Source organism: Panthera tigris, chromosome B2 (assembly GCF_018350195.1).
Source record: "Panthera tigris isolate Pti1 chromosome B2, P.tigris_Pti1_mat1.1, whole genome shotgun sequence".
Classification (NCBI taxonomy): domain Eukaryota; kingdom Metazoa; phylum Chordata; class Mammalia; order Carnivora; family Felidae; genus Panthera; species Panthera tigris.
The window spans coordinates 131,675,948-131,701,957 of NC_056664.1; the positions used below are offsets into that span (position 1 = coordinate 131,675,948).

Consider the following 26,010-nt stretch of genomic DNA (forward strand, 5'->3'; position numbering starts at 1 on the left):
CCAGGACCAGATGGCTTCCCAGGGGAGTTCTACCGGACATTTAAAGCAGAGATAATACCTATCCTTCTCAAGCTATTCCAAAAAATAGAAAGGGAAGGAAAACTTCCAGACTCATTCTATGAAGCCAGTATTACTTTGATTCCTAAACCAACAGAGACCCAGTAAAAAAAGAGAACTACAGGCCAATATCCCTGATGAATATGGATGCAAAAATTCTCAATAAGATACTAGCAAATCGAATTCAACAGCTTATAAAAAGAATTATTCACCATGATCAAGTGGGATTCATTCCTGGGATGCAGGGCTGGTTCAACATTCGCAAATCAATCAATGTGATACATCACATTAATAAAAGAAAAGATAAGAACCATATGATCCTGTCAATCGATGCAGAAAAGGCCTTTGACAAAATTCAGCATCCTTTCTTAATAAAAACCCTCGAGAAAGTCGGGATAGAAGGTACATACTTAAAGATCATAAAAGCCATTTATGAAAAGCCCACAGCTAACATCATCCTCAATGGGGAAAAACTGAGAGCTTTTTCCCTGAGATCAGGAACACGACAGGGATGTCCACTCTCACCTCTGTTGTTTAACATAGTGTTGGAAGTTCTATCATCAGCAATCAGACCACAAAAGGAAATCAAAGGCATCAAAATTGGCAAAGATGAAGTTAAGCTTTCACTTTTTGCAGATGACATGATATTATACATGGAAAATCCGATAGACTCCACCAGAAGTCTGTTAGAACTGATACATGAATTTAGCAAAGTTGCAGGATACAAAATCAATGTACAGAAATCAGTTGCATTCTTATACACTAATAATGAAGCAACAGAAAGACAAATAAAGAAACTGATCCCATTTACAATTGCACCAAGAAGCATAAAATACCTAGGAATAAATCTAACCAAAGATGTAAACTATCTGTATGCTCAAAACTATAGAAAGCTTATGAAGGAAATTGAAGAAGATACAAAGAAATGGAAAAACACTCCATGCTCATGGGTTGGAAGAATAAATATTGTCAAAATGTCAATCCTACCCAAAGCTATCTACACATTCAATGCAATCCCAATCAAAATTGCACCAGCATTCTTTTCAAAGCTAGAACAAGCAATCCTAAAATTCATATGGAACCACAAAAGGCCCTGAATAGCCAAAGTAATTTTGAAGAAGAAGACCAAAGCAGGAGGCATCACATTCCCAGACTTTAGCCTCTACTACAAAGCTGTAATCATCAAGACAGCATTGTATTGGCACAAAAACAGACACATAGAGCAATGGAATAGAATAGAAACCCCAGAACTAGACCCACAAACGTATGGCCAACTAATCTTTGACAAAGCAGGAAACAATATCCAATGGGAAAAAGACAGTCTCTTTAACAAATGGTGCTGGGAGAACTGGACAGCAACATGCAGAAGATTGAAACTAGATCACTTTCTCACACCATTCACAAAAATAAACTCAAAATGGATAAAGGACCTGAATGTGAGACAGGAAACCATCAAAACCCTAGAGGAGAAAGCAGGAAAAGACCTCTCTGACCTCAGCCGTAGCAATTTCTTACTTGACACATCCCCAAAGGCAAGGGAATTAAAAGCAAATATGAACTACTGGGACCTTATGAAGATAAAAAGCTTCTACACTGCAAAGGAAACAACCAACAAAACTAAAAGGCAACCAACGGAATGGGAAAAGATATTTGCAAATGACATATCAGACAAAGGGCTAGTATCCAAAATCTATAAAGGGCTCACCAAACTCCACACCCGAAAAACAAATAATCCAGTGAAGAAATGGGCAGAAAACATGAATAGACACTTCTTAAAGAATACATCCGGATGGCCAACAGGCACATGAAAAGATGCTCAATGTCACTCCTCATCAGGGAAATACAAATCAAGACCACACTCAGATATCACCTCATGCCAGTCAGAGTGGCCAAAATGAACAAATCAGGAGACTATAGATGCTCGCGAGGATGTGGAGAAATGGGAACCCTCTTGCACTGTTGGTGGGAATGCAAACTGGTGCAGCCGCTCTGGAAAACAGTGTGGAGGTTCCTCAAAAAATTAAAAATAGACCTACCCTATGACCCAGCAGTAGCACTGCTAGGAATTTACCCAAGGGATACAGGAGTGCTGATGCATAGGGGCACTTGTACCCCAATATTTATAGCAGCACTCTCAAAATAGCCAAATTATGGAAAGAGCCTAAATGTCCATCAACTGATGAATGGATAAAGAAATTGTGGTTTATATACACAATGGAGTACTACGTGACAATGAGAAAGAATGAAATATGGCCCTTTGTAGCAACATGGATGGAACTGGAGAGTGTGATGCTAAGTGAAACAAGCCATACAGAGAAAGACAGATACCATATGGTTTCACTTTTATGTGGATCCTGAGAAACTTAACAGAAACCCATGGGGGAGGGGAAGGAAAAAAAAAAAAAAGAGGTTAGAGTGGGAGAGATCCAAAGCATAAGAGACTCTTAAAAACTGAGAACAAACTGAGGGTTGATGGGGGGGGTGGGAGGGAGGGCAGGGTGGGTGATGGGTATTGAGGAGGGCACCTTTTGGGATGAGCACTGGGTGTTGTATGGAAACCAATTTGACAATAAATTTCATATATTAAAAAAAAAAGAAATAAAAGAAATAAATTAAAAAAAAATAATAAAGCTAGGATCCCAAGGCACCTGGGTGGCTCAGTCAGTTAAACTTCCGACTTCAGCTCAAGTCATGATCTCAGGGCTCATGGGTTCAAGCCCTGTGTCAGGCTCTGCACTGACAGCTCAGAGCCCGGCCAGAGCCTGCTTCAGATTCTGTGTCTTCCTCTCTCTCTGCCCTCCACCACTAGTGCTCTGTCTCTCTCTCTCTCTCTCTCTCTCTCTAAAAAATAAACATTAAAAAAATTTTTTTTTAACTAGGATTCCAATTTAATGGTGACACTTGAAACTATTATCTCAAGGATAGGGAATACGGATCAGCAAACTTTTTTTCTTTCAAGAGACAGACTGTAAATAATTTTTAGCTGTGAGAGCCAGTTTCTGTCATGAGTACTCACCTTGCAGTGCAAAAGCACCCAAAGATAAAGGGCATGGCTGCATCCCTTTATTTATGGACACTGAAGTAAAGCTTTACTTATGGACGCTGGAATTTGAATTTTATATCATTTCCATGTGACATAAAATACTTTCTTTTCCAACCATTTAGAAACGTAACAACCATTCTTAGTTTGCATGTCATCTAAAAACAGGGGGTGGGCCACTGGCCTTCAAGTCAAAATTTGGAAATCCTGATCTAATAGGATCTATTCTGTTATGTACTACTTCCTGGGTTCTGGCCCATCTAGAAGCAGTAAAAAGCACCTGTAGTTCCTTTGGCCTATTTACCATGTCTTCCACCCCCCACGTGAATGCACAGATCCCCCCTGTGCCGGGCGGTGGTTTAATTCTCCTTTCGGGCTTGGAGGCGTTATGGTCGGGTCTATTAGAAAAGGCATCCCCCAGGTAAGGCAACAGCCTCAGGAAATATCATTCCAAGTTCTCAGGGAAAGAAAAGGGTGATTTCCTGAGACAGGAGAGGAGGGACTATTTGAAATCGCAACAAGGGAGGTTCCGGATGATTTGAAGATTCAAATGCCTTCTGCACGAATGTCCCTACTTGAGAATCTCTTCCTTCCCAGCCAGTGTTCTGATCTTAGCAAAAGAGACTCAGGCTTAACCAGAGTTGTAATTCGGCAACCAAGCAGTTCAGTTTTAGGTCTGATCCTTCTTCATTTTGGCTCTGCAGCTATAGGCCGGAAGGAATTCTTCTACACTTGATCTTAGCCAGAAGGCCGAGAAGCGATTAGGAAGGAATTCTTTCGAAGCCTCCATAGAACCTTTCTGGTTCTCCACTTTTGTCTTGAAGGTAAAGTAATCTATTTTTATACTCTCTGGCACACTCAGAGTCCGGCAACACTCCCCGAAAGATTTGTCATCATCCTTGTCATAATATCAGGGAGTACAACAGCCTGGTTATCTTCCAAAGCCTTGCCCTTGCTGCCTCTCCAGCTCACACCCCTATGAAGAGTAATGTAATCGTGATGCCACAGCATGCCATCTATTGCGTGTGCCCTGTGGCCCCAGGCACGGAGGTTGGCCACAAAATGACGGTTAGCAAGTCAGTCTGAGAGTTGTATCTTTAAGAGAGTCCTAAGGACTGGATCAGTCAGGATCCCGGCAGGCAACACACTTCAGATGAAGAGACTAATACAAAAACTGCTTAGGAGGCACCTAGGTGGCTCAGGTTGGTTGCACATCGGACTCTTGTTTTGGGCTCGGATCAAGATCTCACAGTTGCTGAGGTAGAGCCCCGTGTAGGGCTCTGCGCAGACAGCATGGAGTCGCTTGGGACTCTCTCTCTCCCTTTCTCTCTGCGCCTCCCCCACTAGCTCAAGCACATGCTCACTCACACGCCCTCTACGTAAATTAATTAATTACACATTACAAAATAAAAAAAACTTCTTAGAACGGTCAAGCAAAAGAACAAGTTAAAAGTTAGTTAACGATTAAAGGTTGAAGGCTAACCTTAGTCAAGGTTAAGGAACAACAAGATCTGGCAAGATGTGCCAAAAACCGAGCAGAACATCATTCCCACTCTCAGGATGGAGAAGAGGAGAACGCGGTGTCGTCAGAGTTCAGTGAGAGCTGGAGCTAGGAGTGGCCACCTCCAGGGACTATCCTCACAAGGGTTGCAGAAAGGGAAGAAAGGAAGAAATACCCAACTCGCCCTTTCCCACCCCTGCCGCCTGATTTCCTGCATCCTTTCCCCTTGGCCCAATGTAACTGGAAGCCAATGGTCAGGCAGCCCAGATGATGGACAGAGCAGTAGTCAGCCTCCTGGGGGAAGAGAATGAGGCAGAGCAGGGCCCAGAGAGGAGCTGGGGTGGATTGCAGTGGGGCCAACAAATAGAATAAAGAGCACATATGGAGGTCCCTCGTTTAAGGAGGAAACGTGAGAGGTTACTTGCTCAACATCACATCGTGAGTGGCAAAGACTAGAATTCAAACCTAAGAGGTCCACCTACAGACCTAAACAATGGCACTGCACAGCCACACACAGGTACTTCCAAATACTGGAGAACTGGGGGTGGGGGGAGAAAACTCACAAGAGCGTCTTTAAGAGAAGAAAACTGGGGGGTGCCTGTGTGGCTCAGTGGGTTAAGCATCTGACTTTGGCTCAGGTCATGGTCTCAGTTCATGAGCGGAAGCCCCATATCAGATGAGCTGGAGCCCTGCTTTGGGATTCTCTCCCCCCCTCTCTCTCTCTGCCCCTCACTTGCACTCTTGCCTACTCGCGCTCTCTCTCAAAACAAAACAAAGCAAAACAAAACAAAACTGTGCGGTAGCCAAGTAAGAGAGGCCTAGGGAATCGGTGATAAAGGCATTAGTGATAGCAGTAAATAACCAAATGTACGAGAGAATGTTTCTGCAGGAAAATGTTATGAATATTATCAATTTAACAATAGTAATACAAACCAAATGGGGAGTGAGTGGCAGAAGGTAGTTTAAGTGCACTGATTTCATCTTTCTTCATGGGTAATCGACAGTGACAAAGTTAATGAGTAAGAAAATTACGTTCTGTTTTTTGGGTATGAATACAATCATAGTTTTCAAATGTTATACAGTTTTTTCACTTGTGCCTCCTCAGAGAGTCAGGGGTCCAAAAGGGAGAGTTAATGTTACCATCACCCTCCCATTTCTGAACGCATCTGTCCATTTCTGTCCAAATGTGTTTCTGTTACATTTCCTGCTTTTTATTCTGGATATACCTTGGTGTTGTAGTAAAGAGAAACTTGAACAGTAAAACAGTATTTGTAGTGGAGCCCAGGCTTAGAGAGATTTCTTGAATAAAGGTTTTAGCCAGTATTTAAAAGATTAAAAAACACCACAATTTGTCTGTTCGTTAACCCCACTGACAGTGGGGATCCATTTTCCCTCAAATGATCATCCCCTCTGCAAGAATTGCTGCTTATCTTCAGATGTCAGAGATAGCATTGCTCTCAGAGAGTCAGCAACTTTTACAGCAAAGAGCCATGAGGCTTTATTTCTGGAGGGGACACAAGCATTCACGGTTTTTCACATTTTAACTCGGAAAGTACTTCTTTCTCTGATGGTGGCACAGGGTGTGCACACGGCATGGTGGCGGCCAGGCCAAGGATAAGGTTTTGTTTCTCATTTGGGTATTTATTGATGAAGGTCAAAACGGTTGCATCTACTTGTGGATTTGGACCCTTTATTATTCTTAAAGTACATTTCCTTTTCTCATTGAGCATTTTTGCCCTGATGGACTGATGCGTGTATCATAACTCCATCTTGTTGCTTAGCATTTATCCCCTATTTCCTTGTCTACGTTTTTAATCTTTCTGAATTGTTTTGAGTCTCTCCTGGGTACAGAGCTCCTGGGTTGATTCTTCACCCAACCTGAAAGCCAGGTGATGACAGGCGAGTTGATAGCTGCATTTCTGCTACACACAGTAAATAGGTAGGAAATGCTGTAGTTTGTTTCTAAATGCTTTGTAATTTTTATGGTAGTTTCCTCTCTATTCTGCATAATGTAAAGGTGAATTTTTTGTTCCCCCAAATATTATTTTTTAAATTTTATTAATTAATTAATTTATTTATTTATTTTGAGAGAGAGAGAGAGAGAGAGACTTTTATATTAAATACTCAAGTCAACCAACATATTTTTATCAGTTTCTGTGCTCATTGTGTTTTATAGCCCGTATGCCTAACCACTGGGTTCACTTTTCCTTAACCTACTGCTTTTGCTAATTTTTTGCTGAGTCATTGACACAATAAACTCTTGTTTATTACATGTCTTTGTACGCCTGAAATATCTGTATTTGCTCCTCCTTTACCCACCAGAGTAGAGAGTCTGGCTGTGGCTTCCCATGTGGAACTGAACGCATTTGGCCTCCTCTACTCAGCAGGAGCTGTAATCCCCACTGGGAACCAGGAGACCAGTCTAGGTGCCTTCCACCCTGCCCCCCATTCTATGCTAATTCTGCTGGATGGAGATGTCCATCTGGCTTAAAAGTCCAGCTATGTCTCTTTGCTTTCTCCTCTTACATATTATCTTTCATTGCAGTGCCTTTGATGGAGAAAGGGGTGTTTAAAACAGATTCACTCTTTCCTCTGTTTCAAACTCTTGTTTTTCAAAAATTATTTATTATGAAGTTTTGGTTTGTTAGATTATAACTTCTGAATAGAAGGAGAAAATCAAGTTTCTCTTTTCTTCTGACATTGACATAGACCTTTTCCCCAGTAAACTCTCACTGTGTTAAATAATCTATCGTAGAAATCAAGCATGGTATACTTTTTTTTTCTTTTTATTATTCAATTCAAGTTCAGTTAAAGTTTATGGAAATTTAGACCAGTGAGCTATTAATTCTGACTAGGATTAGAGAAGGATTCACAGATTAGGGACATTTGGTCTGTGTCCTAACAGATGAACAGGAGTTGGCCATACGAATAACGATGAGATGTTCAAAGAAAAAAAGCAGAGTTCACAAAATGACCCAAATATAAGCGGTCTTACAAGGTGAGTTCAAAATATGAGCCAATTATCTCAAAACCAAGGGACTTCAATAAAAATCAGGATTGCTAGCTTCTGACAGAAACAAAACAAAAAAAGTAAAAGCTTTGGCAAAACAGGACCCAGCCCTCCAGCATTCCCACAGGGCCGGAGCAAAGGAGCTGTGCCTCTTTCAGATAGGGTGCGGCATCTGCACGGTCTTCTCTCCCTGTGCCACCTGCTTGTCCTCTGCAGGCTTTGTGTGTGGCCCCTGCAGAAAGTCTGGAAGCCTACAAAGGTGTGCAATGTATTTAGAAAAGGTTTGAAAACAAGAGAGTAATGTGATTCGATCTTTGTTTTCAAGAAGCAAGTCTGGTGGCGAAAGAGGACAGGTGGACAGGGAGGAGAGGGGACAATTTGGAAGCAGAGAAACCAGTTAGGAGGCTGTTACAATAGTCCAAGAGAAAGATGACAAAGTGTAAAACTACTTGGTAGCAACGGGACTGTCATGGAAGGTACAGAATCGGAGAATCTCGAGACATAAATCGGAAAGACTTAGAAAATGGACTGAATGCCATTTTGTGGCGGTTGTGAGGGAAAATGTGCCAGAAACTATTGAAATGTTTCTAGCTGTGGGGACTGCATGTTGCCATCCACCAAGACACGGAACTCAGAAAAGAGCAAAAGTTTTGGTGAAGAATTAATTCTGGTGGTTGTACGTGTGTGTGACCTCTTTGAATCAGAGGCTGGATCTTAGTTATCTCTGTGTCCCCAGCTTCTAACACATCTACTGAAAGGGGATCCATAAATGAATGTTGAATTGAACTCAATTAAGCTTATTGATTCTTTTAGTTGTTTGTGGGAAGGTCATACAGGTGGAAATATCCAGAAGTCAATTTGTCATTTTAGAGCTCAACAGAAAGTTTCAAGCTAGAAATACATTTAGGTGTTGTCAACATATTTATTTCCTTGACTGATTTCTATAAGTTGTATTGTATTAAGTCATATTTATTGATAATATGTGTTGATTAAAAGTTTGTGATTTTGTTTATTTGTATGATTGTCACATATGCTTAATACATTGTAATACTGAGGATTTATAGAGATTCTCACCATATCCTCTCCTGTACCTTCAGTAGTATAGATAATCCATAAAATGTTTTTTTCACCAAAATACATTTCTGATAGACTGTATTGTTGTTGTTTTTTTAAGTAGGCTATATGCCCAATGTGGGACTTGAACTCAGAACCCTGAGATGGAGAGTCTTCATGCTCTACTCCAGGAGCCCCCTGATAGTCTCTAAAACGACAACAAATTTAACTTCTTACAGTCATCTGACAGTGTGAAAGGATGTCAAGTGATTTAAGCATAAACACCCCAACCCCAGCTTGACTGAAGTTTCAAGTCGAGTGTTTTTGTTTTTGTTTTTGTTTTTGTTTTTTCAGAAAAAAAGAACATTCAAAAATGATAAAAGCAACCTTCTTAAGCAAGCACTGATATTTCACTCAAAAGTAGTGTCTATACAGTATAAACTATTTTAAAAAATGAAGTAGTCATTGTTTAAATTGCTAAGTTAGTTTTTAGCTTAAACTTGCTGTGTTCAGGGAAAAAAGAAATATGGCCTGTATTTTTAAGTATGCTATTCACATCCTCTCCTGGGTTTATCTTTCCTTTAGAAAACATGTAAGTTGTGGGGGGCAGGGGGAAGGAAAGGAAAATGTACACAGCTTCTTTCCCAGTTTCCTGTGGTACTTGGTAACTCAACACTTAGACAACCGCAAGGGATCCTGAATCAATAAATCTAGCATGTTCCCTGCGTGGAGATACAACAGAGTTGTTACTTTGGTGACCATTCTAGAGGAAACCAGCACTATCCAGAGTGAAGTACAAAAAAACACAATGACATAAAAAAGAAGCAGGAATTCACAGAGTGTTCTTTTCTATTTCCTAATTTTTTTCCGTCTCTTTTATTTTTCATTGACAGGAGTACAGAATATCAATAAAAGTGGAATATGATTTCCCTGTACACCTGTCACCCAGTTCCAAAACTCTTCAACTCAGGGCTTTGCTTGTTTTATCTATTTTACCATCTGTTTCTTTCCTTCTCTATAACAGTGGGAATATTTTGAAGCAAATCCTTGCTATTGTATTATTTCATTCATAAATGTTTCAGTATGCATCTAAAAAAAGCAAGAACTCTTTTTTAAACATAATCAAAATGACAGTATCCTTGCCTCCCAAAAGAAAGTGATATTCTCTAATGCCATCAGATATCCAGACTGTGTTTGAATTTCTCTGATTGCATAATACATGTTTGGTTTTTGTTTTTACCATTGGGTTGGTTTGGATGTGGATCCAAATAACATCCACATCCAGCATTTGTTTGTTAGGTCCTTTGTCTCTTTCAATTGATAGAGACCTCTTCTCTCATTTTTCTCCTGGCAATTCATTTATTAAAGAAACTAGAGGTATTCAATTCAGCCAGGAGGAGGTCAAACTTTCACTCTCTGCAGATGACATGATACTCTATGTGGAAAACCCAAAAGATTCCACCAAAAAACTGCTAGAACTGATTCATGAATTCAGCAAAGTTCAGGATATAAAATCAATGCAAAGAAATTCGTTGTGTTCCTATTCACCAACAATGAAGCAACAGAAAGAGAAATCAAGGAATCAATCATATTTAAAATTGAACCAAAAACCATAAAATACCTAAGAATAGATCTAACCAAAGAGGTGAAAAATCTATACACTGAAAAATACAGAAAAATTCTGAAATAAATTGAAGAAGACACAAAAAAATGGAAAAAGGTTCCATGCTCCTGGATAGGAAGAACAAATATTGTTAAAGTGTCGATACTACGCAAGCAATCTACATATTCAATGCAATCCCTATCAAAATATCACCAGAATTCTTCACAGAACTAGAACAAATAATTCTAAAATTTGTATGGAACCAGAAAAGACCCCAAATAGCCAAAGCAATCTTGAAAAAGAAAACCAAAGCAGGAGGCATCACAATCCGAGACTTCAAGCTATACTACAAAGCTGTAATCATCAAGACAGTATGGTACTGGCGCAAGAACAGACACTCAGATCAATGGAACAGAATACAGAACCCAGAAATGGACCCACAAATGTATGGCCAACTCATCTTTGACAAAGCAGGAAAGAATATCCGCTGGAATAAAGACAGTCTCTTCAGCAAGTGGTGATGGGAAAACTGGACCGCGACATGCAGAAGAATGATCCGGGACCAATTTCTTACACCATACACAAAGTAAACTCAAAATGGATGAAAGACCTCAATGTAAGATAGGAGGCCATCAAAATCCTCGAGGAGAAAGCAGGTAAAAATCCCTTTGACCTTGGCTGCAGCAACTTCTTACTCAACACGTCGCCAGAGGCAAGGGAAACAAAAGCAAAAATGAACTACTGGGACCTCATCAAAATAAAAAGCTTCTGCACAGTGAAGGAAAACAATCAGCAAAACTAAAAGACAACTGACAGAATGGGAGAAGATATTTGCAAACGATATATCAGATAAAGGGTTAGTATCCACAATCCATAAAGAACTTACCGAATTCAACACCCAAAAAACAAATAATCCAGTGAGGAAATGGGCAGAAGACATGAATAGACACTTTTCCAAAGAAGATATCCAGATGGCCAACCGACACATGAAAAAATGCTCAACATCACTCATCAGCAGGGAAATACAAATCAAAACCACAATGAGATACCACCTCACACCTATCAGAATGGCTAACATTAACAATTCGGGCAACAACAGATGTTGGCGAGGATGCAGAGAAAAAGGATATCTTTTGCACGGCTGGTGGGATTGCAAACTGATGCAGCCACTCTGGAAAACAGGATGGAGGTTCCTCAAAAAATTAAAAATAGAACTACCCTACGGCCCAGCAATTGCACTACTAGGTATTTATCCAAGGGATACAGGTTTGCTGTTTCAAAGGGACATATGCACCTCAATGTTTGTAGCAGCACTACCAACAATAGCCAAAGTATGGAAAGAGCCCAAACGTCCATCGATGGATGAATGGATAAAGAGGATGTGGTGTATACATACAATGGAGTATTACTTGGCAATCAGAAAAAATGAAATCTTTCCGTTTGCAACTACGTGGATAGAACTGGAGGGTATTATGCTAAGCGAAATCAGTCAGTCAGAGAAAGACAAAAAGCATATGACTTCACTCATATGAGGACTTTAAGAGACAAAACAGATGAACATAAGGGAAGGGAAACAAAAAATAATATAAAAACATAAGAGACTCTTAAATTTGGAGAACTGAGGGTTACTGGAGGGATTGTGGGTGGGGGCATGGACTAAATGGGTAAAGGGCATTAAGGAATCTACCCCTGAAATCATTGTTGCACTATATGGTAACTAATTTGGATGTAAATTTAAAAAAATAAATTAAAAAAATTTTTAAATGAAATAAAAAAAAAAGAAACTACATAATCTATTCCTGAAGAATTCAGCATATTCTAAGATTTTGCTGACTGCGTCTGTATCATGTCATTTAACATGTTCCTGATATTGTAGTTAGATCTAGAAGCCTAATTTAACTCAGATTCAGCTATGGAGTAGAATATTCATAGAGGTACCTACAATTCAGCTCTCTTTTAGACAGCTGTGAATCAATGATGAAATACTGTTGCTTCATGAGGGGTTCAAAATATGGTAATATGTTCTCATTCCTTTGTCATCTATTAGCTGACATACCTCTACAAACTGAATCTTTATCAGTTCTGTGTTTATCCTGAAGACAACACATTCACACAATAGAAATAAATGCTTGATTCTTTCATCTTATTTACCAGTTTTCAGAAAATAGGTTGGTTCCCTCACAGCCACCAAAGTTTAAAAAGTGAGTTGTTGGGGCACCTGGGTGGCTCGGTCGGTTAAGCGTCTAACTTCGGCTCAGGTCATGATCTTGTGGTCCGTGAGTTCAAGCCCCGCATCGGGCTCTGTGCTGACCACTCAGAGCCTGGAGCCTGTTTCAGATTCTGTGTCTCCCTCTCTCTCTCTGCCCCTCCCCTGTCCGTGCTCTGTCTCTCTCTGTCTCAAAAATAAATAAACGTTAAAAAAAATTTTTTTAAAAAGTGAGTTGTTTAGTATCACTTGGTAGTCCTAAGTGTTAAAGTGATGTGTTTCAGCCCCTTCCGATAATTTCTGATTGATGCTCAAATTATCCCAGTACAATCAATATTTTGGCCAGTACAAGCCTCTTCAAGATGGCTCCCAAACCCTTTTGACAGAATCCCAGTAGTCTGTTCTTTCCTTACTCTTTGGTAGAACAAGATAAAAATCTAGTATATTTCCTACTCTAAACCAGGATTCAGACATTTTTCCAGGTTCCTCTATCTGGTTTTGGCTGTATGTTACATTTAGAGATCACAGTCTGGGCATATTCTGATTTTTAGTGCTTCGTGTGAGAAATGCCAACTGCAGGGCTGTATTTTACCTCTTGCAATGTGCTCCTTCCCACCAGAAGTCATTTACACCTGCCATTCCCTCTTGTCTGGAACACTCTTCTCTCTTCTCTCCACTTCTAACCTACTTACCTCTCTCCACTCATCTTTAATATTTTAGCTCAAACCTCAGTATCCAAGAAGGCTTTTCCAACTTCCTGGCATGATCAATTTCTCCTGATTCATGCTCTCAAAGAGCACATGCCCTTCCATACATTGGTGCTCTTGAAAACACTGCTTGATCCACACCTAATTTCATGCTAGACTATAGTATCTAAGAGAACAGGAACCATGTTGGTTTTTGCTCATCATTGTGCCTTGAGTGCCGAGTCAATGCCTGACATGAAATAACATCCTGTAGTGGGTTGATTAGTTTCTCCCGCTATCCCTGCCCCCCCCCCCAAGAACTCATGTCCACATGGAGCCTCAGATTGTGACCTTTACTTGAAAATAAGTTCTTTGCAGATGTCCTTAGTTAAGGTAAAGCCACACGGGATTAGGGTGGGCCCCAGATTCAATGGCTGGTGTCCCCAGAAGGGGTAAGGACACACAGACACAGGGAATAAGGCCCTGTGAAGAAGTGAAGACAGGCACAGAGGTTGGAATGGTGCAGCTGTAGGCAAGGAATACTGAGGATTGCAGGGGACCACGAGAAGCTGGAAAAAGCAAGGAAGGATTTTTCCCTATAGCCTGCAGAGAGAGGATGGCCCTGCTGACAACTTGATTGCAGACTACCAGCCTCCAGTACTGTGTGTGAGAGAATACATTTATATTGTTTTAAACCACCCGATCTCTCGTACTTTGTTATTGCAGCCCCAGGAAATATGATGGGCATTACATTTTAAAACTGCATTAGGAAGGGTGATTGCTTTAAAAATCAGTGCATCGACCATAGAAGCAGCTTCTCGGCTTCTTCTCGAACCTCAGGTAGGCTCAGCCTACTCGCCTCCACTCCAGCCTCCACACCGGCCTCCACCATGTCCATCAGGGTGACCCAGAAGTCCTAGAAGGTGTCCTCCTCCGGCCCCCGGGGTTTCAGCAGCCTTTGTTATTGAGGCGCCAGGAAATATGATGGGCATTACATTTTAAAACTGCATTAGGAAGGATGATTGCTTTAAAAATCAGTGCATCAAAGGGGCGCCTGGTGACTCAGTTAGTTAAGCATCCGACTTGGGCTCACGGTTTGTGTGTTTGAGCCCGGGGTTGGGCTCTTTGCTGTTAGCACGGAGCCTGCTCTGGATCCCCTGTCTCCCTCTCTCTCTCTGTCTTTCGTGTGTGCTTCCTCTCTCTCTCAAAACTAAATAAACATTTAAAAAAATAACATAAAAATCAGGGTTTCATGGAATATAATTTATCTGATTAATCAAATCCCCCACAAATCTGGTATCCCAGATAAAAAGGGAGTGCTTCCTTCCACCCTTTGCCATAAAGAGACTCTTCTCCCCACGACCCACCCCCCTGCTCCCCATGCTGAGAGCGCTCAAGGCTTGCTGATGACAGAGGGAGAAGATGGTGACTATGCCACAGAGTATGGAGATGCCTGCTTGGGGAAAATTGGGGTAGATGGGCGGACTCTTTTTGAAGCTGCTAGGGACATGGGAGCCAATATTTGCAGACAAAAAAAACCAAAAGGCAAAGAAAAAGAGGGTCTTTAAAACAGAAATATGTGAAGCCCTGGGGACTCGGAGTTGCCAATAGACTTTCAGTTTGAGAATGAGAGTCCTGTTCACGAGATCCCCGCCCCCCACCCAAGATACCTGTGGTCACCAATCTGCACCTGTTATAACACGTGCCATCTGCCTCTACTGCTCTTCTCAGCTGGTTTCTTATTCAAGGCAACAATATCCCCTTCCTTAAACCCTGCCTCCTTTTCATTGCATCACAGCTTCTCACTCATGCCATTCCACAAGAACATTCCCGATCATCTGTCCATTATTCAAAACACCCTAAACAGCTAAACGTTACCACTGAGTAAATCTCTTTAAGCAATGCAGGGTTGAGTTTGATTCCAGCAAGCAGCTAAACCCAAAATAATCCCTTCTAAAGTGCTACAAACTATAGAGTAGGTCTCATTTAATAGAAATGATGCATGACATTTACGAAGTTGTAGTCTGATTTTAAACTGATGCCTCACTCAGTGAGTGGAAACAAGTGAATTATAGACTTTCCTTTGTCTGAAAGGAAATCAGATTAAAGGCTTTCTGAGTGCGACCAAAGATCCCACCTCAAGAATTCTACTTAATGTCATACTGGGCTTGATTGAGAGTTCAGCCTCACATGGTAGAAACACTGCTCAATCTGAAGTCATAAGACCTGGATTGGAGACCTGCTACTTCCAAGCAGGGCAAGATTGATCAGGCCACTTCACATGATTAAATGAGGTGGCGGTGAGTCCAGAAGCATCTAAGGGTACGACCTGGTGTGCAATTGTCATGTAACAAAGGTGGGCGTGGGATATAATTAGATGCAGATTGGGATGACTGGGAGCAAAGGACCTCAGAGCGAAACAGAATCAGGCTCAACTTCTGAGTCCGTCTCTCACTGGCTTTGCATGTTGACCTATTCAAAGGCTTTCTCTGCCTCAGCTTCTTCCTCTGTAAAGAGGGGGAGTCCATTCCTACCGAATAGGGCCCTTATGAACATTGAAAAACAGACTGCATAAAGAGAACTTAACACAGTGTCTAGCACATTAGAAGCAGTCAATAAATGCTTTTGTTACTATCATTATTCATACAATTTAAAGTTTCAGAGAGCTGCTTTATAGCGATTCTAAGTTTTTGGATGTTGAAAATACTAAGATATTGAAATAAAATAGTATTTGGACTCCCAGTGTTTTTTAATACATTTTTAAGTTTGTTTATTTATTTTTAGGGGTGGAGAGGGAGGGGCAGAGAGAGGAGAGAGAGGATCCCGAGCAGGTTATAAGCCGTCAGCACAGAGCCCCGACGTGGGACTCGGTCGCACAAACTGTGAGATATCACAAACTGTGAGATCATGACCTGAGCCAAAACCAACAGTGGGAAGTTTAACCACCCGAGCTGCCCAGGTGCCCCTGGGCTGTCTTGTTTTTAACTAAATGCAAATTAACGCTAAGTCATCACAGGCTAAAATCTGAACTTTAAAATTATGATAATGATGTTAGCAAAAAAAAAAAAAAAGTAACAAGGGAATATCAAAATATTTTATTACCAGAATGTGATATACAGAAGATCTATCCAATCCATGTTCTTTCTCTAATAGTACTAGCAAAACATAGTTTATGAGAGGATTCAAGATAGGTAAAAGCATGTTCTAATACATACTCATTTTATTACATCTGAGGCACTGGGTGATTATCTTCTCCCAGATTGTCTCCTGTTTTTTGATAGTCAACATTCAGCCATTAGAAAGTTAGTCCTTTGACTTAGAAACATATTCTCTGGCAGGAAGACAACACACTATCAGATATAAACATCCAAGTGGACATGAGGTTATCAGATACATTCCAAAAAGAGATTATGGATTCATAAATATCTTAGAGCCAGAAAGGATCACTACCCAAAGGGAAAAGAAAGGTGACCAGATGCTCCGAAGACAAACTTTACCTCCCTCCCAGCTTAAGCGGGCTCCACCATCGGCAAGGGGAAACCAGGAACATTTTATGGATAAGAATGGATTTTATTTAAAAAAAAAATCAAGTGCGAACTTGCAGTTGTGTAATTGTGAAAATAGATCTGAGTAAAAGATTCCAAAGGCTATATTTTTTTTTCAAATTCTGTCAATGATCCAGATACTTGAGATACTTGTGTAGAAGAACATGATCTGCATAGAACACTGCCCTGTCTAAAATGTTTTTATAATATCTATTGTGGAGTTATAATTTTACTTAGGACAATGCAATGAAATGACAAACTCTTAAAAATCACCTATTTTTAGTCTTTGCTTATACATAAAAATAATATAAAACTAGGTGTCAGATTGGCAGGTCTGCCTTTTGGCAGCCAAAGGCATGGCACCGAGAATGTATAATTATAAAATCACTCAACAACTATTTTGTCATGCAGCATGGCAGGTAAATAATGGTTGTTTAATGTGTGAATTATTTTAGGATCAGGTTATGCAAATGTAGGCATTTGTTCCAGTGAAGGTTAAGCCTCTGAGAGGTAAGGGCTACCATCCCCCTGATAATATTCTCTATTCTCAACAAAGGAAGTGTAAGTTTTCCTTTGAGTACTTTTTTTAAAATTATAAAATTTCAGAAGAAATGTGTGCTTATTCCTTTTAAACCCTAACATATGAAAGTATAAAGTAAACTATGAGGGGCGCCTGGGTGGCTCAGCCGGTTGAGCGCCCGATTTCGGCTCAGGTCATGATCTCGAGGTTCGTGGGTTTGAGCCCCACGTTGGGCTCTGTGCCGACAGCTCAGAGACTGGAACCTGCTTCGGATTCTGCGTTTCCCTCTCTCTCTGCCTCTCCCCCCGCTCATGCTCTGTCTACCCTTTCTCTCAAAAATAAGTAAGCATTAAGAAAAAAAAAATTTTTTTAAGTAAACTACGAATATCTCCCTCTTACCTACTCTCCCTGACTCAGTCTGTCATGTTGCCTTTGCACGTGTGTGTATGTGTGTACATGCTCCAGGGTGTGGAGACAGACACAGAGAGAAACAAACATTCTTCAAACTATATTGTCAGCGTTGTCAAAACCTAATATGGAGATTTTACAACAGCTGAAGAAGGATCCTTCTAGCTGTGGGGGTCTTCTGAATTAGGCCTTTTTCACCCTTATTTCAACTGACTGTCTTATGATAAAACCTTTAAGCAATCCAAATAGGAATCATGGGTATTCATAGCCCAGGGCTGTCCAGTTCAGCAATTCACAATTCTAGCTGCTAAAAGAAAAAAAAAAAAAAAAAAAAAAAAAAGTATCAATATGCAAACTTTGAAAGTTTTTTGAAGTTCAGTTTAAATATTTACTTCAAATTTTATAGACCTTTCCAAAAGTTGCCCAGCTTTTAAGCGTCTGCACATCTAACAAACGGGAAGACGTCTGATGAACTTCTTGACCTTACTTGGGGAGAGGACAGGCTGCCTCCCCTCCGAGGAGAGGGAAGCACTCTGAACAGAGACGCTCATGCAATTTCGGTACGTTGTTTTCAGTCCTAATTGAAACTAGGAAATGCAGGGAAGTGTGATAATGAAAATAACAGGATCAGGGGAGTGTGGAAATTGGCTGACTTCCCCCCCCCCCCCCCCCCCCCGCCAAAAAAAATCTGTAAAAACCGACTAGCTTGAGTTTCAGGTGTGATTTCTGGGTTATGCGTGAGGAGAGGTGTCGCACAGCTAACACCATGAAACCAACAAGGGAATATCCTTCACTCCCCTGTGACTCCAGGCACAAGGCAAGAATGCTGCTGAAGAATAAGCACAGGACTGTCCCCAAAGCAAAAAACACAGAGGTGAGGTTGGGAGTAGTGATCCATTCAAATTAGACCTAGCGCTTACAGTTTTGAGTGTTCCACGAGTCTCTCTCGGCATCTAGCACAATTGCCTACTTTATGGAAGCACTCAATAAATGGTCATTGGTACAGTTATTGTTATGCTTTGTCCTAACTCTAAGGGCATCACTGTGCCACTTCCACCATGGAGAGCAGCCCTTCTTTGTTAATGGCTACACAAATCATCGGCAATGGGGAAAATCTTTCCCAGCTATTTGAAACTTCAAAGGTGACCTCAAGAGGCCCCTGGGTGGCTCTGTCAGTTAAGTATCCAACTCTTGATTTCTGCTCACGTCATGATCTCATGGTTTGGGAGACTGTGCCCCATGTCCTTGGCTCTGTGCTGAATTCCTACTTGGGATTCTCTCTCCCTCTTTCTCTACCCCTCCCCCCACACTGTCTCTGTCTCTGTCTCTCAAAATAGATGAGCTTTTTAAATAAATAAATAAATAAATAAATAAATAAATAAATGTAGTAACCAAAACATGTAGAGTTTACACACCTCAACACCAAAAAAAACACAAATAATCCAATTAAAAAATGGGCAGACAACATGAATAGACATTTCTCCAAAGAAGACATCCAGATAGCCAACAGACACATGGAAAGATGTTCAACATCACTCACAATCAGGGAAATTCAAGTCAAAATGACAATGAGATACCACCCCACATCTATGAGAATGGCTAAAACCACAAATACAAGAAATAACAAGTGTTGGTGAGGACGTGGAGAAAAGGAAATCCTCATGCACTACTGGTGGGAATGCAAACTGGTGCAGCCACTGTGGAAAACAGTATGGAGGGTCCTCAAAAAATTAAAAATAGAATTACCATATGATCCAGGAGTTCTACTACTATTTACCCAAAGAATACAAAACACTAATTTGAAAAGATATACGTGCTATGTTTATTCCAGCATTATTTATAACGGCCAAATTATGTAATCAGCCCAAGTGTCCACTGACAGATAAATGTGTAAAGAAATGGTGTATGTATATACCATGGAATATTATTCAGCCATAAAAAAAGAATGAGATCTTGCCATTAGCAACATGGGTAGATGTAGAGTATAATGCTAAATGAAAGAGGTCGGTCAGAGAAAGATAAATACCATATCATTTTACTCATATGTGGAATTTAAGAAACATAACAAATGAAGAAATAAAAATGAGACAAACCAAAAAACAGACTCAACTCTAAAGAGCAAACTGGTGGTTAGCAGAGGGGAGGTGGATAGGGGGATGGGTAAAAGAGGGGAAGGGGATTAAGAGTACATTATCATGATAAGCACTACGTGTAGAATTGTCACATCACTATATCGTACACCTGAAACTAATATAACACTATGTTAATTATACAAGAATTAAAATCTGTTTATTGTTTATTTGAGAGAAAGAGAGAGTGCAATGGGGGGGGGGGGGGGATGGGTAGAGAATCCCAAGCAGGCTCTGCACTGTCTGCACAGAGCCCGACGCAGGGCTCGACCTCATGAACCCTATGATCATGACCTGACCAAAGTCAAGAGTGGGATGCTTAACCCACTGAGCCACCCAGGCACCCCTGGAATTAATTTTTTTCTAAATGACCTCTAAAGATGGGAAGAAGAGAGATTTGTGCCTATGTGTGCTCGACTGTTTATCCCCTGAGGATTTTTTCTCTCTCCAGTATCAGTGCCTAGCATAATGCACGATATATAGTATGACCTCAATAAATGTTGCCATAGAGGGCAGTGGTTCAGACCGCAAACTCTAGGGTCAGGTATTTGGATATGTACTCTGGTTCTCCCACTCACTTGTGTAATCTGAAGCAAGTTACTTCACTCTCTGTGCTTCACTTTCACTTTCTTGCATCCTCACTTGTAAAATGGGGGTGATAATAGTTACTACTTCCCAGGGTAACCCTAAGGTTCAAATGAATTGTTACATGAAAATTGCTCATAGTAGTGCCTACTACCACGGGATGCTATAGATTTGCTATTATTATTGTACCGATAATGATGAAGAGCTCTCTCCCAACCCTTAAGCACCAGCCTTAGAAATACAGCATGAAAACACGCTCTCTGCCACACCTCCAGTTACGTACTGACCCTCTGAGAAATTCGTATGGTCGTCCTTTTTATATCCAGTAATTGATTATGACAATAGCTACTAAGTGGAACACGTGCTACCTAAGTGTAGTTTTTTTTCGAGAAAAACTGATGCCTAAGAAGCTGCCAAGTGCCTCTGCTATGCTTTTCAAAAGGCAAACTTGAATCTTTGCTTGCCGTTTTTTTTTTTTTGAGCATCATGTGAAAATGATTAGAACTGTAACATTTATGCTCTATTTACGAAAATAACAACCTTTTCTAGATTATTGGGTAAATTATATTTACCAGTGGCACTATTAACTCTAATAGGGTTTTTGGATCAAATTAGCCTATTTAAGAATAAATAAAGCACAATAAACCCATTCTCTCTAAAAAAATCAATAAATAATGCTTTTAATTCACTTTGATTACTGCACTTGGCAGGAGAATAACCATGTGAGGAAACTGACACCACAACAAAAAGCATTATGCTGATAAAAACAAGTAAGAATAAGCCAACAACTGAGCTGCAGAAAGAAAAACTTATGTCCGGAAGTAGTTTCTGCCATGAAATGAGAAGCTTGGGCTCTGCCATTGGCCACAGTGCGAAGAGGAGCAATTCTGTCTTGTAAATTGCACTCGTGGCAGCTGAATGACATTATCTCCACCTGTGCAACAGTTCTTTCCGCCAACGGTTTCCATAAGCAGCGTGGAAACTGCCTCTAACCCCTCTTTAGTAAGCTGTGCTAGTGGACGAGATGACAGACCAAATGGGGCATGTACTAGATTTCCTGTATCATGAGAACAGGACCACCGACTCACTTTTGGGTGGCATCCGGCCTGATGATGTCATTCTGAAACACCAAGAAACAGCAGCACTCATTTCTAAGAGGTGATAATTGATGCTAATTTCAGTTAACAAAATTCATGCAAAGCATCCCTTTTTTTCCTCCCCTTTGTTTCCTGGAATCGAAAATGAGAGTTTAAAAGGAAGGAAGGTCAACGGTCAGTAAAAGAAGCCCAGGAAGGAAGACAGGCTGTAGAGTCAAGAAGACCTACTCAGACTGGGAGCTTTGCCTTCCACACAATGTCACAAGTGAATTCACTTCCCATCTACAGACTCCGGTTCCTCAATAGCAGAAGGGAATAATAAAATCTGTCTCAGGGTCGTTATCAGAATTTAACGAAATACGTAGGCATCCGGCACACGGTATAAGATAAACAAAATGAATAATATGAAAATTGTCTGTAAAATGACTCCGTTTTTAGGATTCTTTTTGAGAAAGACAGAGAGCGTGAGAGGAGGAGGGGCAGTCAGAGAGGGAGAGAGAGAATTTCAAGCAGGTGTGGAGCCGACGCAGGCCTTGAACCCACAAACTGTGAGATCATGACCTGAGCCGAAATCAAGAGTCAGAAGCTTAACCAACTGAGCCCCCCAGGGGCCCCTAAAGTGACTCTTTTTTCTTGGTCTTTGATGTAGAGCAGAGACTCCCATGGCTCCCGTGTATAAGAGGACTGAGGCCAAGCTGCGGAGCCCTGGAAGGTGAGAGAAAAATCTCTGGAGTCTGAAGATGCAGGACACATGATACTTACAGCGAGCCTTGAGACCTGGCCTGCAGTCTCTCCGCTGGGAGTGAAGTCATCCCCTGGAACGCCGTCAGGAGGGTCCTGAAGTCCATCCCTCTGCTCTCCCATTTTCACCACAATCTTCTCTTGACCCTAGTAACCAACCATTGCAGGAGGAGGAAGCCATTACCATACCACGCAGGCTTCCGGAGAGCCTTACAAAAGGCTCTTCTGACTGCAAACTTCCTGACAGCTCTTACACCATAACCATCAGGTGTGCAAGCTCTTTTGATGATTCCTCTAAACAGATAGAATGTTAAGAGCCTCAAGCCAAACATGTGACTCCAAAGTGAGTGCCTCAGGCTTATTTATATACTGGGATGGGAAGAAGAGGGACTTTTCTTAATTTCTACTTTACAGGTTGTTATTGTTCGAGTATCCAATGGCCCTCTCTGAGCCTGAGGCATAGACTTAATAATTCACAAACAGTATGGGGAAGAAAACACTGTATTTTACATGCATCCAAAATCCAAAAACTAGAGACAAGGGGGGGGGGGGTATGCAGTTAGAAGCAAAGAGCTCTAACTGAAACCTGAGTCACACTTACAATACCTTCAGACGAAGGAACACAATGTGGTCTCGATGCTGTGCCCGGTTCCTCCACCCCAGTAATCAGCAACACCCAGGAAGATAGAGTTTAATTCCACCTCAGGCAAAGAAGAAGAGGCGAGAGAGAGGATTGTTCTCTCTTTTCCTTCCTCCCTCTGTTAAGCTCCAAGGAAAAGTGAGTTTCTAGACGTAGGCAGTGAATGAGAGTGAAGAGAGGTTTTGTTTCACCTCTTTAAGTCAGGTTAAACCAAACTTCTGCCAGAAAACACCCTGGTGGGGCATCTGGGTGGCTCAGCCAGTTAAGCGTCTGACTCTTGGTGTTGGCTCAGGTCATGATCTCACAGTTCATGGGCTTGAGCCCCACATCTGGCCCTGCCCTGACAGTGCAGTGCCTGATTGGGATTCTCTCTCTCCCTTTCTCTCTCTGCCTCTCCCCCACTCATGTTCACTTTCTCTCTCTCTCTCCCTCCCTCTCAAAATAAGTGACCTTTAAAAAAAGGAAAAGAAAAGAAAACGTCCTGGCAATGTATCTAAAGCTAAAAGATTGGCAGATGTATCTTCCATTCACAGCCAGTCACACACACCCCCTTTCCCATTGCTCCCCTCTTCTTGTGAATGGCCAAGAAATACATGGCAAAGAACGGGAGGATGCGACACAGCTGACTCGTTTTTTTCAATCATTATGCAAAAACAGACTCATCAAGAAATATGCACTAAACACATCTAGAATGTGCGAGGTCTCACTGCTTTCTTCATGCATCCCCTGACAACACAGCCTCTTATCTTTATTTCATCATAAGGGGATATGGTGGTAGCAATGTCACAACCTTGGTTATATACTTCAGTGTAGTGGTTAAGAGCATAGACTCTGAACACAGGCAAGAATGTAAAGGATACTATGAAGATAGTGGAAGGCATTATCTGATGAGGGAGTAATATCCAGAATATATGAAGAACTTCAATGGCTCAAAACACAACAAAACAACTCTATTTAAAAATGAACAAAGGATATATAGAGACATATTTCCAGAGAGGATTTACAAGTGAGCCAATAAGCACATGAAAATATGCTCAACAACACTAATCACTAGGGAAATGACAATCAAAACCACAATGAGATACTATCAGAATGGCTATTAGAAAAAAAATGTTAGCAAGAAGGTAGAAAATTGCGACCCTTGTACACTGCCAGGGGAAGTTTAAAATGGTGCAGCCACTATAGAAAACAGTATACAATTCCTCAAGAAATTAAACATTGAATTTCATAGGTTGTAGCAATTCCACTTCTGGTATATACCCAAAGAACTGAAAGTAGGCACTCAAACAGATATTTGAACGCCCGTGTTTATAACGCCCATGTTGTATATGTACATTTAACACAATAAAGTATCTACAGGAGGGGCGCCTGGGTGGCTCAGTCGGTTGAGTGTCCAACTTCAGCTCCGATCACGATCTCACGGTTCATGGGTTCGAGCCCCTCGGCAGACTGTGCTGACAGCTCAGAGCCTGGAGCCTGCTTTGGATTCTGAGTCTCCCTCTCTTTCTGCCTCTCCCCCACTTGCTCTCTCTCTCTCTCTCTCTCTCTCTCAAAAATGAACAAACATTTAAAAAACTTTTAAAAATACATACAGGAATTTGAGAAAAAAGATCCTACCTTCCAGGGCCAATGTGCCATATTTGCCACCCTAGCTGCCCCATACTAGCTATGGGGCAAATGATTTAGCTTTCTGTTTTCTTATCTGTAAAATGGGATAATCAGAGGGCCTAAGTCATAGGTTGTTGCGAAGTTTATGACAGATGACAAAAAGAAAATCCTGGAGCATAATAAGTGCACAAGACATGTTAGTTATTATTATTGTTTCTTTGTATAGATGCTAAAAAATATCAATGCCATGGACAAATATTTCTTCCTTTTTAGCATCCACCTTCAAGCATTTTCTATACATTGCTAAATACTTATTGACTAATTTATGTTTTCATACACAAGGACGAACCTTATGGACTCATATCAGTGGTTGTTTTTCCAACACAGAATATAAATTAATATCAATCCATTCATACTCTTGAGTAAGCCTCTTTGAACCAAAGATATATATTTGTAGACTCCTGGCTAATGCTGAGGTATTATCTTGAAAAGGACTTAATTCACATGGCTATACTCCAAGGCCAAGAGAATTATGAAATCTTCCCATTGCTGTTATGTTATTGTAACCAACCTATAGAACCAATCACAGAGCACAATGTAATTGGGACATCACCATTTAAAGAAAGATTCAGGGGCCCCTCGGCGGCTCAGTCAAACATCTGACTTCGGCTCAGGTCATGATCTCGTGGTTTGTGGGTTCGAGAGCCACATTGGGCTCTGTGCTGACAGCTCAGAGCCTGGAGCCTGCTTCAGATTCTGTGTCTCCCTCTCTCTCTGTCCCTTCCCTGCTCGCTCGCTCGCTCTCTCTCTCTCTTAAAAATAAACATTAAAAAAATAAAAAGAATAAAAAATAAAGAAAGATTCAAAGTAAGTTAGACAGAAGGCAAAATCTCTGAGTTCCAAAAGCCGAAACCTTCTTAGATCTTTTCATATCACTGAGGAAGGAATTGGGGTGTGAAAGACATACAGACCACCATTAATAAACTCTGGCCCAGATAACATTGGGGACCCACATTAGATTTAAAAGTAAGTGTACCTAAAGATGCTGTTATTTTGAGGTGACAGCATGAGATATAGAGCATTTGCTAACTCTCTCCATTTTAAACACATTTAAAATAAAAATGCTCTACGCAAAATCTGTTGTCATATAATATTAACACTCATTCTCAGAAATAAAAGGTGATTTCTGAAATGTACAGCATTTTTACCAACTTTTCCTAAAATGAGTTGTTTAAAACTTTGGCTGATGCTGGCTTCTAAAATCATCTCCAATCTGAGTGAGAGCAAATTCATTTAACGGTTTATTTCTCCAACAATTTGAGTGACTATTTCCCCTAGATATCTTTTTCAGAGCCCACACCCTAAAGCTTCATAATTCCATTAAATCAGAACACAGCTGGGCAATTCTTTCTTTGCTCACATGATAGTGGTCCCCAGGGAATTTATGTAAATCTATGGAAATTCATTTTAAAGTCTGTACTCTGAAAGGGAGGATGCATCCTCATTAAGTAAACGATTATATCTACAAACAAGCTAAAAGCAACATGCTGGAGAGCTGAATTAAACTTTCCATCAGGAAAA

The 26,010-nt window shown here is 40.9% G+C and overlaps 1 long non-coding RNA gene across 15 annotated transcripts in view; it reads right to left on the bottom strand.

Annotated features, from left to right (window-relative positions):
- The window catches only part of LOC102958195, a 194,488-nt gene that overhangs the window by 156,355 nt on the left and 12,123 nt on the right, over positions 1-26,010 (bottom strand). For 14 of the 15 annotated variants that reach the window (XR_006217909.1, XR_006217921.1, XR_006217916.1 and 11 more), the window contains one exon: positions 22,203-22,328. This is a non-coding gene — a long non-coding RNA (uncharacterized LOC102958195). Of the gene's footprint in view, positions 1-22,202; positions 22,329-22,787; positions 22,883-26,010 lie in introns of all 15 variants that reach the window. The other variant, XR_006217915.1, reaches the window with a different exon arrangement.